At 43.4% G+C, this 11,587-nt stretch overlaps 1 protein-coding gene across 1 annotated transcript in view; it reads right to left on the bottom strand.

The window, feature by feature from the left end:
• LOC104468520 (hephaestin-like protein 1) overlaps positions 1-11,257 on the bottom strand; it is a 31,900-nt gene extending 20,643 nt beyond the window's left edge. Inside the window, exons 1-3 of the mRNA XM_010082695.1 lie at positions 11,139-11,257; positions 1,604-1,848; positions 601-813 (exon numbers count right to left, since the gene is read on the bottom strand). The gene's annotated coding sequence lies outside the window, so the exon portion shown is untranslated. The remainder of the gene's footprint in view (positions 1-600; positions 814-1,603; positions 1,849-11,138) is intronic.
• Between the last annotated feature and the right edge of the window lie 330 nt (positions 11,258-11,587).

The raw sequence follows: 11,587 nt of genomic DNA, 5'->3' as shown, positions 1-11,587 counted from the left end.
GTGATGGCTCAGCTGATAGAGGGGGGAGGGCTGCTACATGGTCCCTGATGGCTCCAGGACAAAATTATCCGACTACAAAGTACATGCAACAGGCTGTCACCGCAGCTGCTCAGCGCATGTTCCCATATGGTTGTGATATACAACTTGTGAGCAAAAACAAATATATAATTCCTATGGGGAAAAAATGACAAAGAACATTGGGGTTTCAAATATGTAAATGTCAATGCTGTAGTCACCCGCCCAGCCCTAATTTCATATCCTGGGCAATGAGTCCTTTGCTTGTCCTGAAATTATCCCTGTCTGGGAACATTTATTTTTGGTCTCGGCCATGACCGGTTGGCCACAGATCATGCTGCAGTCCCTCCACCAGCCGAGGAAAATCTCTTGTGAAGCCAAAGGGGAGCAGGAAGGGGGTTGTCCCAGAGCTACAATACCTACCCTGGGATGCTCCTGGAATGGCCCAGCTATTCCTTGCCCCTTTTTATGCGCTATGTAGGGATAGACTCTAGACCATCATGTTTATACCTGTAAGCAAAAATGACTGTTAAGATGCCAAGCTTGGCAGAGGGGCTTGCTTTATCAGTGTTTCTAGCTCAGTACCTTTTTTACAAACCAGCAGTGGCCCAATTAAACCAGATGCAATATCTCTTGGTGTGTCAATGTGAGAATGGTAAATCCAAGTCAAGCAGTTTGAGTCTGCCAAAGTTGGGGAGTAATCTTTCCTTACTGGCCATGTGTACGTGTAATTTCCGCCAGGAACAACAAAGTCATCCTCTTTGCTTTTACCGCCGGTTCCATCAGGGTAGAGTGCTCCTAATATGTTAAAAGGAAAAAGGAAGCTTTTAGCCCCCCCTTAACTGTTTTCCTTAAATGAATATGTAACTTCTTCTATTTTATCACAGAGTTATAAAATAATAAGAGCACTCACAAACAAAGAATCATTGAGACATTGTGAAAAAAACCATAAGTTCTGGTAAAACTGTCAAAAAATGTCAAGAGTTAAAATCCATTATTTATTAGTAGACAAAGCTTTAAATATGCATTAACAGGTAACAGGCTCTAATTTCTCCTTCGCTCTTTCATCAGTCTTCTACACATATTGCCAGCTAACATTGTGTATCTTCTCCCAGAAAACTGATGAGAGTAATAAATATAGGCAAATCCATATGGTCCTCTAACCAAAATATACATGCGTAGGTTTGGGATTCTGAAGAGTTAATCATGCCTGTTATAGCCCTATAGATAGGAAAACATTTACTTATACGAACTCCATCCATTCAAACAGGCTAGAACTAGAAAGAAGGAGGGAAGATGTTTCGGTCACTTATAATTCAGGGAAATAATTCAGGAAAAAGACCCACCAAACCTGTTTCAGTACTTGGTTCATCCCAGGCGTCAAAGGTTTGTGGCAAAAAGTTTTAAGAGATGAGGCTGTTCCTGGTTTTAGTCATCAGCTGCAATTGCTGATGAGTTTATGAGAGGGTGATCTGAAGCCCTTTGATGTCAATGGCCAGAACAATAAGTACTTGGACAAACTTCTAGCCATGATATTAGCTACTCCAGGGGAAAAAGAGAAGGAAGGAGAAAAGAGAGAAGCTTTTACCTTCAGAGTCTTTGTCATAGAAGACTCCATGCGGATGCACAGAGTATGGGCGGGAAGCAAAGTTTTTCAGATGGATGATAAAGACATCCTCTTCTTCTGCCTTCAGGACTGGCCCAAGGAACCCCAGCCAGGCTGCTTTGGGGATCTCCTGGGAGTAAGTGTCATCTGTGAATTGCCTAAAAATAGCCTTTTTGTACACACGTCCTATCCGGTTGGCTCCTCTTGTTGCATACACACTTGCAAACCTAGTGTTGGGAAGGGAAAGTAATTTAGAGAAAAAAAAAATCTCCTTTAAGAGTTGATCAAATAACTGGTGCTTGCAGTGCAGATATATAGCTCCCTGGAACATATCACATAGCTGGCAGAATAAAAGCTGAGGAGTAAACCTGGATGGCGCTAGCAGGGTCCAAGCCTTTCCTGTATAGAAAGAGTCATCCTACTCACAGGTCTGGTCTTTAACATGGTTACTACAAGTCTCCACTTGGGGACCAGCCACTCAGGCCTTTCTGTACATTTTTAGCAGCTTCTCCTTCTTTTGAACATTTGAAACCTCACATCTGAAAACATGACTGTTCAGAATGAAAAGAAAACCAACTTAAGTTTTTTCAAAAGCCAAAAAGAGCAGTTCTAATTAACTAGTTTGACAGCCCAAAAAAAAAAAAAAAAAAAAAAAAAAGCATGAAAAGCATAATTTCTATTCCAGAATCTATAACAACTTCAAGTGATGGAGGACCCACCAATAGCATATAATATGTCAGTGGGTGACATATTATAACTATTAAATACCTGCACCCTTCAAATCCTGAATTGCATTTGTAGTCTAATATCATCTAGCTCTACAGTCCAAGCACTGGTTCCCATCAAGCTCTCTCTCAGATCAAAGAAGCCACATAACATCAAGAGCTTCTTTTCTACGCAGGCACTTGCATAAGTTTTAATTAATTGACTAAATTGCCTCTTACCCTTCTTCTGGACAAACCAAGTACACTGACATTCTCTATGCCACAAACCTTTCCTGAAGCTCTTTTCTGAAAGCCTTCCAATATTTCTCTATCTCTTTTGAAATCTGAACACAAGAACTTCACACAATAGGCAAGTAATATTCCAGCTAAAGCCAGAGGTGCTCCCAGTCAATATTTCTTACACAACTGGGAATTAGTTTTGCCCTTTTAACTATTACATCATACTGGCAAACCATGTTCATCCCATCTGTTATTATATATAATCTTTTTTTACTTCTCTCCAGGTCACAGCTGACAAGTATGGTACGGTACACATTCTTCATCTCTAAATATCCCACACAAAGAGGGTAGAAATTAATCCCTTTGCTACACAACCAGCAGTGGACTGTATGACCCATTTCACCACAGTTGACTACTCCATTAGTTTTTGCATCCGCTGAAGACTGTTTGAACTTTCATGCTTCCGAACAAACTGAAAAAGCTTTTTCCTGAGATATCACTGGCAGAAATAGAAAAATTTCATGTTTATAGTGAGTTTGTGTGACTGGCCAGTTCACCTGCTTGAACCCATTTTGTTTAGGTGCTTTTGTGCAGCACCAGCGACCTAAGCTTTGTATGTCACATGAGTTGAAAGGTATGATTTGTTATAATTTCTTCACCATAAGATCCACTACCACCCCTTTTCAAGCCATCTCTGCCTGACACCATAACTCACAACATCCCCCATCTGTGATCATTACACCTCTGTGGCCACTGTCTAAACCAGATTTTTTCTATTTGGAAAATACGCTCTATAACAAGCCAAGAGCTATTTTGGCACAATTGAAAACATTGCCAATGACAGTGCTGTGGCAGAAACAGTTGTCTAGGATCAAGGGGAAGGGACAGAAGGTTCTCAGTCTGCTTCTTCACAGAATAACATACTTTAGATAAATACACCCCAAAAGCATGGTTAAGAAACAAATTGCCAAGAAGTCTGTATTTTCAGTGAATTAGCAGGTCTGAGGTAACTGTCTGTGTGCACAGCAAGACCTGGCAAGTCACACCATGCTCACCGAGGAGAAGATACCTTCTACTGCCTGAGGGAAGAGCTGCTACAAGAGCCCTTACCACAGTATAGTATGTGGTGCCAGTAGTAGTGCAGTGTAAATGCATGTGCTTCCTTACCTCATAGCAATGTATTCATGTGGCAATGTCCTAATTCAAACTATAAATTGATTTTTTAAAATGGTTTATATGAAATTTGCTCTAGGAAAAAAATGAAATCTATCAATTTTTTTTTTTTTTTTTTTTTTTTTTTTCCGGGAAGTACTTGTTTTCAGGAGGCATTTTCAGCAGATTTTTTTCCATTTTCATCAGCCACCAGATATTTCAAATGAGGTGCTGCAGTGGCACTGTGCTTTCACCAGGATGAAAGTGCCCTTGTGCCCTGGGCTTTCTGGCCATACAACATTGCACGCTCTCCCATAACTTCACACCCCTGAGATACACTGTCTCTGCTGCAGAAGGAGAATGGTACCCCAGAAAAATGCACTTCTTCATCAGGCTTTGTCAAATGCTTGACACGAGCCTAACTCCTTTAAATGCACAGATCAGGGATCCCAAAATCCAGTTAGGTATTGAGGTTCAGGAAATCACCCTGAGAAAACCCTGCAGGTTCAGGCACCAGAGACTTCCTTAGTGCCTAAAGCCACGCTGAAGCATCTCTGTTGGCTAGATCTGTGCCTATCTCCTATAGAAAGAGACCTAAGAGTCAGGAAAAGAAGTATTTTTAGTACCAGCTTTCTGAAAGAGGGCCCATTCAAATCCTCCACCCATTCAGACCTGCAGAGCCCACTGTCAGAGCAATGGGTGTCAGCTGCAGCCAGCCACAGTGTAGGTGATGCTCTTCTATGCAGGGCATCAAGCAGTACAAGGGTCATGAAACCAGAAAGGGATCACAGCATGAAAGGAGGAACGTGGCCTCTTGGCCCTGGTTAATTATGGGTTTTGTTTAATCATTGTCCAAAAGAAAACATACAGTCAGCTCTGGGAGACAAATCCTACATGCCACTGATGCCTTTGCTGTTGCGTTACAGACTCGGGCTCTTTTACAGCTTCCTTTCCTTCTGGATCCACACTCTCCAAAGGGCAGAAGAGTTTCCTACCCAAAATGCCCCAATGTTTGGGAGTTTCTTGGAGTGCAGACACTTCAGCCTCACTCCCCCTTCTGTCAGGGAGGTACATAGTCCAGTTCTTCTACCTATAGAGAGACATATTTTCAGCACATCCTTTTGGTTGACCTAAGTAGCTGATAACACATTGGTTGTTGTGAGTCCCACTCTAGGTGTCCACGCTGCTCCATTTCATCCAAGAGGACTTTTGGGTGCCCACCTCAGCCTTTCATGTAGCTGGTAGCTCTGTGCCTCTTTACAGGTGTTCTGTGCTGTGCATTACAGTGCTTAAAGTCCTTTGCGGAAAGACTGCCCACACTGGAGCTAATGATATCAGCCATAGGAAGCTCATAGAAAGGATGCACAGGTGTGAGTGACCTCCCCTTGGCACTCCCAGGTGTCTGGATCATGAGCATGTGGCCACACCATGAGGCTGGCACCTCTACCCAGGGCCACAGTGCAGCCAGTGGATGTGTCCAGGGGAGCTGGCACAGGCTCAGTGCCACGGCCCCTGCTGCTCCATCAGTGGGACACAGAAGTTCTTCCCCTGTCCCTCTTCTTTTTTTTTTTTTTTCAGTGAGAGCTTCTTGTCAGTGTTCCGTGAAGTCCCTGGTGGCAGTGCCATTCGTACCAGCACATTGCCCACCCTGCTGTTCCTTATCACCAACCTCCAGAGTCCCTCGGAGATTTTCTCTGCTTCAGGACAGTGTCCTGCTGACCTTTCATCTCCTGTCTTTGACAACAGTTCTCAAACACCATTCCCTGTCTTCTTTTGATGGCATCTGCTTCTTTGGGTAACACTTCACATTTTCAGTCACTGAGTTAAACATCCCCTTCAACTGCGTCTTCGGTTTCATTCTTTCCCACCCACTGACTTTCCAATATGTTACTGCAGCAAGTGGCTTCTCCAAACGCTGTAATTCAATTCAATTCTCTGAATCTGCCTTTGCCTCTTTCTTCCAGTGTGCCTATTCTAGTGGGCACTCCCTGTCAAAATGTCTCCTATCTGTCAGTCCTTGCTTGTCACAAGAAGACAAACCTTCTCCCTGCTTCTTCATGCTCCCCTGCTCACTTCAGACTGCTTCATCCTCCTGGTGGCTTTGTGATATTGCTGCCTGAGCCTTATCCATCTTTATGGCCTTGCGCAGATGGAAGAGCTGCTCTTCTAAATCTTGACTATCTCCCTCCAACACAGTTGTCAGCCTGCCCTTCGTGCGCAGAAAGTTGTGACGATCAGCCAGTCCCACTTCTTATAGGAAAGGGGAATGGTCCATCCCCTAGAGCTGTACCCATACAAGTTTCCTAAATTCCCTCTTTCATCTCCTCCAGTCAGGCCAGTCTTGAGGTTACACATAGAGGTAAGCAGGTTTGTGAATCAGGGCATAAAAAATCTTGTTCAGACTAAGAAATCCATGCAAATCCTGCCTTTATTTCTGTGCCTGATTTCATTTTGACAATTGACCACTATCAGCAGTTCTTAAGCTCCAAGAAAAGTTGGCAATGCATGTGAGTGGAACAGGGAGTTTTTAACAGGGAATTAACTCAAATTCCTTAAAATAAATGTTAACATAATTACAGACATCCATCACCCTGCAATCATGAGCACTATGACTCTTCCAAACGAGAGAAAGAGTAAAACAAGAGTGTCATGTAGATCCTACTTCAAATCAAGACTAGACATGCAGATAATCTGCCATCTCAAGGTAGGATCATGAATTAGAGTAGGACCATGAGTTAAGTGTAATTTCTACACCTATTTCTTTTGTCACACAGAAAAAGTATTTTGTCAACATTTTTACCATGTTTATGTTACCTTTGATCTTAAGAAACAGAGCTACAACCTAACGGAGGCTACTTTTTTCAAGAGGTGCTTACAGGAGTACTGTGTTAGTGCAGTAAGAAATGGGGAGAGCCATTGTGCGTGGCCAAACAAACAGCTCCTCAGTAGACTGGAACCAGATCACTTGCTGATACAATTTCAAAGCCTGCTGAGTTTGTTTGCTGCTGTTATTACCACTGAAAAATCAGCACTTCGAATAACTATCAGATGTGGAGTCCCAAATTTTCTTCTGCAGTTAGCATGCCCAATAGCCACTGTACACTCCTGGGTGCAACTGTAGGCAAATGCAAACTTTCTTTTATTACCATTGTTCCTCTAAAGTCCCATAGATTTTACACTGACAACCATTTAAACATTTATGGGTTTGTTCCCCAAAATCTGTTGGTTGTGAAACCTTCCTTACTCTCTACCCTCTTCACATAACCATGGCTGGGTTTATAACAGGTTTTTTTCCTCAGAGTTCCCCCTTTTTCCTGTGACTGGAGTAAGCCAGCACAGTGCCCAAGGCTCCAGGCTGCCCATTCATTTTAACCCCTGGGTCATGTAGCCTGTCCAGGCTAACCCTCTGTGAACCACGACTCCTGTGCTGAGGCCAATGCAATGTCTGTGCTAGAGGGATGACCAGTGGAGGGGGACCACTGGTGCCAACTCACTTTTGCAGAGGATGCCCTGACCGCAAAACATCAAACAAGACAGCTGTGTGTCCAAAAAAGAGAGAGATACAATGTTCTCAAAAGATGTTTTAGGCATTTTCTGACAGACACAGGTCAAGGAAGAGGTCAATCCAACCCATAAAGTCTTTGACGAAGCTCTGAGGTGTCGCTGGTTAAGTGTGTCTATAATGGTTTCTCTCCTAGAATAAACTTCTGCTTCCCCTGAAGTCAATAACAAAATTCCTCTCGAGCTTCCTTAGAGCCAGGATTTCACCTCAAATGCCCTTTTGATGTTGACCCTTCTCACAATTATAATCTCCACTGATGCAATTGGGTCATTTGGCTGCACGATGACTCAGGCATTAGTTTAGCATTTGTGACGACAGTTTCACTGTCATTTGTCTGGGTGGGATCTCCTCACAGGCAAATTGCACAAACTGTGTTTGATGCTGTGGTAACAAAAAACTTCCGTTAGTGTTGGTGGGTGCAAGATTCGGCCCAGATAAATGTAGGATTTGTGGCCTAAAGAGAAGAGATGAGCTGTCACATCAGGCAAAACTTAATGACATCTACCACCAGCAGAGCAAGATTTAAGTGTCCATCATATAACTTAGTGCCAAATTAATTTAAAGGAATTATCAACCAAACTCTAATCCTGAGGGCCAAGCCACAGTAGAGAGTAGTATGTCAAGCCACAACACCTACGTGTATTTTTCTCTTGAAAGGCTGCTGCCTATGTGACCATTAAAGGGAGCAGGCAATGTCTGAGCTCACCCCCCTGCTGCAGCAATATTCATGCCCTAACCCACAAAAACTCACTGGGATCTGCAGCGCATCCAGCAGCACTGAGAGCACCTTGCACCCTGTGTGTCCAGTCCAACATGGGTTAATGATGCCATCTCTTTCACCAGTTATATCAGGTGGGAGGGGATGCTGAACACCTTACCAGCTCACCTATACTCAGTGTCCGTAATTTTGATATCTGATTTCTAAAGTCCTGTGTGCTTCAGAAAATGCCAGCTTAATTTGCAAAGGGGGAATCGAGAGTGAAACGTCTTGGTTTCATTCATAACACTCCAAATGATGAGAATTAGTGGAACAGCTCAGGGCTTCAAGCAGATAAGACAAATGGCAGAAGTGAACAGCCACATCCCTCTCACTGATGCACAGTGAGATACTTGCTGTGTGCAACCAACAGGCTGGCGCTTCAGCACTGCACCAACACAAGGCATAACCAAAATTAGCATCCAAGCAGAATAGTTATGTTAACACAGGGCTGCGTTTGGGTTAATCAGCTCTGACGAGAGGCAGCCTTTCCAGCTCACACCCAGGGAGGTGCTGATGCAGCTCCACCACTGTTGGCTGGGAAGGCAGCTCGCTCAGCACCAGTGCAGCAGGAGCGGAGCAGCGCAGCCATGCCTGGTGCCAGAACCACCTTGCCTCATTTCCAGTCCCATGTCTCAGCTCCTGAACCTCCTTTCTCCTCTTTACTGATAAAAACTCAAAGCTGAAGAAGTTATTGTTGATTTTGGCACAGCAACATTCAAAATGATCGCTTGAGTCTCATTATCTGATCCAGGTAACGTAACACTTTCCATTACACACTTACTGCTTCAGCATTTTTATTAAGTAGTGAAGAATAAGTGGTTTTGATTGTATCTCTGTGGGCTAGCTGGAATCAAAGAGAGCATTCCTTTATGTGTATGCACTGACTCTTTTAAAGATAATCAGTTTGTCTGCAACCTCTTTATCTTCACTTCCCTGTCAATAAAACTGGGATAGTGCCCCATCAGATGGGTGCTGTGAGGATGCATCACAAGGTGAAAAGTGCTGGGCTCAGCGAGCCCAAGCATTGCTGCTTGCAGAATAAATGCACTCCTGTCTCTGCCTAAGAACTGGTCCTTAAAATTTGATTATGGAACTATGTTTTTTATAATATCCATAGGAACCAATCAAATAGCTGAAAAGTAAGCTGTTAGTATACTGGTTTAAATTTACATTAGAAGTTATCCTAAAGAGTTAAATAGTCAAAATAGCTATTACTGGTTCACTATTTAGTCCACACGCTTATGCAGGCACGCTATTATTCTAGAATATAGCACTTTATTCTGTCTCAATCCAATATAGTTTGGAAATGAAGTAAACTAGTTGCAGGAATCACTTTATTATTCTGCAGTAGGAGCATTCATGTAGGAAGCTCATTACAAACTGCTCCCCAACTTTGAGTGTATAATCTACTTTAAAATCCAAATTATATTTCCTCTGTCAGTAAACCCTTTGGAATTAACATTCTGTAATTACTACATTACAGTGATGACTGAAGACATAAGCTATCATCCCTCCCTGTCGTGCCATGTGAAAGCCATCAATTTTATGTCATAGACTTTAAAGTAAATGCACCACTTGATGTTCAGGGAACACAAAGTGCAGACAGACTTGAAAGTACAATTTACAGAACAGATTCCAAGCCTCTCTGTGGTATCAGGGTGGATTTACAAGTACCTACCCTCCACTTAAAGCTGAACTATTTTTACTGAGAGGTCTTCCAGTTTAGGGAGTGGAGGAAGTTATCCTCTCCTAAAAAGAATAAGGAAGTGACAAATTCAAGTGTTTAACACAACTGAAGAATAACCTTTCCAGCAAAGCCTGTTTTCATGGTCTGGGTACAAACTAGTACTCTGAATTTTACTTATAAAGGTAACACCTATTGACTTGAATGCTCTCGGGGACCTCCAGTTGTTAAGAGCATAAACATAAGTTTGTGTTGAAAAATAAGACTCTTTCTTGCCTCCCGGTTGTGTCAAAATAATTTCCTTTATGAGATCCTACTGAGAGTGACTCTGAAATTACCAACCACTAGAGAAAAGCCTGACATTTCTTGGGATTTCCTGAAAAGTCAGAAAGGACGTTTCCATTTCTAACTCCTGGGACATTGCATCCAGCTCCCGCTGTGCCTCCAGACCTGGCACGGGCACGAGGACCTCCTCACTCCCTCACAACTCCCACCCCAACCCCAAGCCTAGACTCCAAGGAAGGACCCCCAAACTATCTCTAGAGTGTCAAAGATATCAATGAAATCTCAGTGTTAATCTTAACGTTTGAAGCCCACGCTAGAGAGGCACCACGGGTCTGTGCCATCCCCGTCCAACATCCAGGCCAGCTCTCCTGGTGTGGAAGGGACACGCTGCCGACCCCAGCAGCATCAGACATGAGAACAGACGCCTGTTTTCCACCAGCTGAGGCACGATTCATCACAGTGCTTACCTACGCACTCCAGTTTCAGCACAGGGGATCACTGGGACTTCAGCGTGACCATTTCCCCATTGTATATTTAAGCACTTGTCTAAATAGATTTCCTAAATTGAGGTGTCCACAGTTGCATACATTGCAGGGATATATGAAACATCTACTTGTATCTCATTCGGAGCTGCTACACACATCTGAATTTTACAATGTCATACCAAGCCCCCCAACTTTTTTCATCTCACAGGGAGAAAACTCACAATCTTTTGCCAGTTAAACAGACCTCTATGTCTTATTGAAAAGAGCTGAGCTAGATTAAGGTGAAGTTGTAATTTGCCTCTGGATAACAAGTCCTAGAAATACCTGCATCTCCAGGAAACACACACAGGGGATTTTGAACCCACTACCCGACAGTTTTTTCAGAAATATCTGTTCCTAACATCACCTTCAAACACCCACTAGCTATTGCCTTGCTTAATCAACCACGACAGAAGAGAAGTCAACCAAAGTCTACTCTTGCCTTGAAGCTGAAATCCTGCCTATTGGAAGCTACTCTCTCATCATTGGAAGAAAAAACAAGAAAAAGGCCATCTTAAGACATTTACAGCAACATTAACCAAGTTAGTAAATTTTCTTTGGAGCTGTCAATACATCTCTGATTTATCAGAGACCCCAGTGACTTACTTGTCCTCTAAGAGGTTTTGTCCCGTGATCAGATTTTTCCCAGATGGTGCATAGTCCCAGTTCTCTTCCACAATCCCGAGGTAATAGGTTCTGGTTTTTGCTTCCACCACTGCAAACAGCCAGAGGAACCCAAGAACACAAAGGCAGCCACGCTGGGCAGGAGGCATTTGTAGTTGTGACTGCAAGGTTGGCAGCAGGCAGGCAGCAGCAGGATGCACCAGGGAGCTCACCCCTCCCTCCCAGCTCTCGACAAGTTATAAATAAGGAGTGGACAGAGCAAAGCTCCTCCTTTTCGACAGGCTAGGACTGGGATAGGTAGAGAGCCTGGCTATGCAGAGCAGGGCTAGGGAGGAGGTTGCTGTCATGGCAGGACCTTTGCCAATCCTTTGGTGAACGCATAAATTGCTCAGGTACCTGTCCAGGCTAGAGCCAGTTGGTGTTTTTAGGAA

The sequence above is a fragment of the Pterocles gutturalis genome, unplaced genomic scaffold (assembly GCF_000699245.1).
Source record: "Pterocles gutturalis isolate BGI_N339 unplaced genomic scaffold, ASM69924v1 scaffold45889, whole genome shotgun sequence".
NCBI lineage: Eukaryota > Metazoa > Chordata > Aves > Pterocliformes > Pteroclidae > Pterocles > Pterocles gutturalis.
This window is presented reverse-complemented; position numbering and strand designations above follow the sequence as displayed.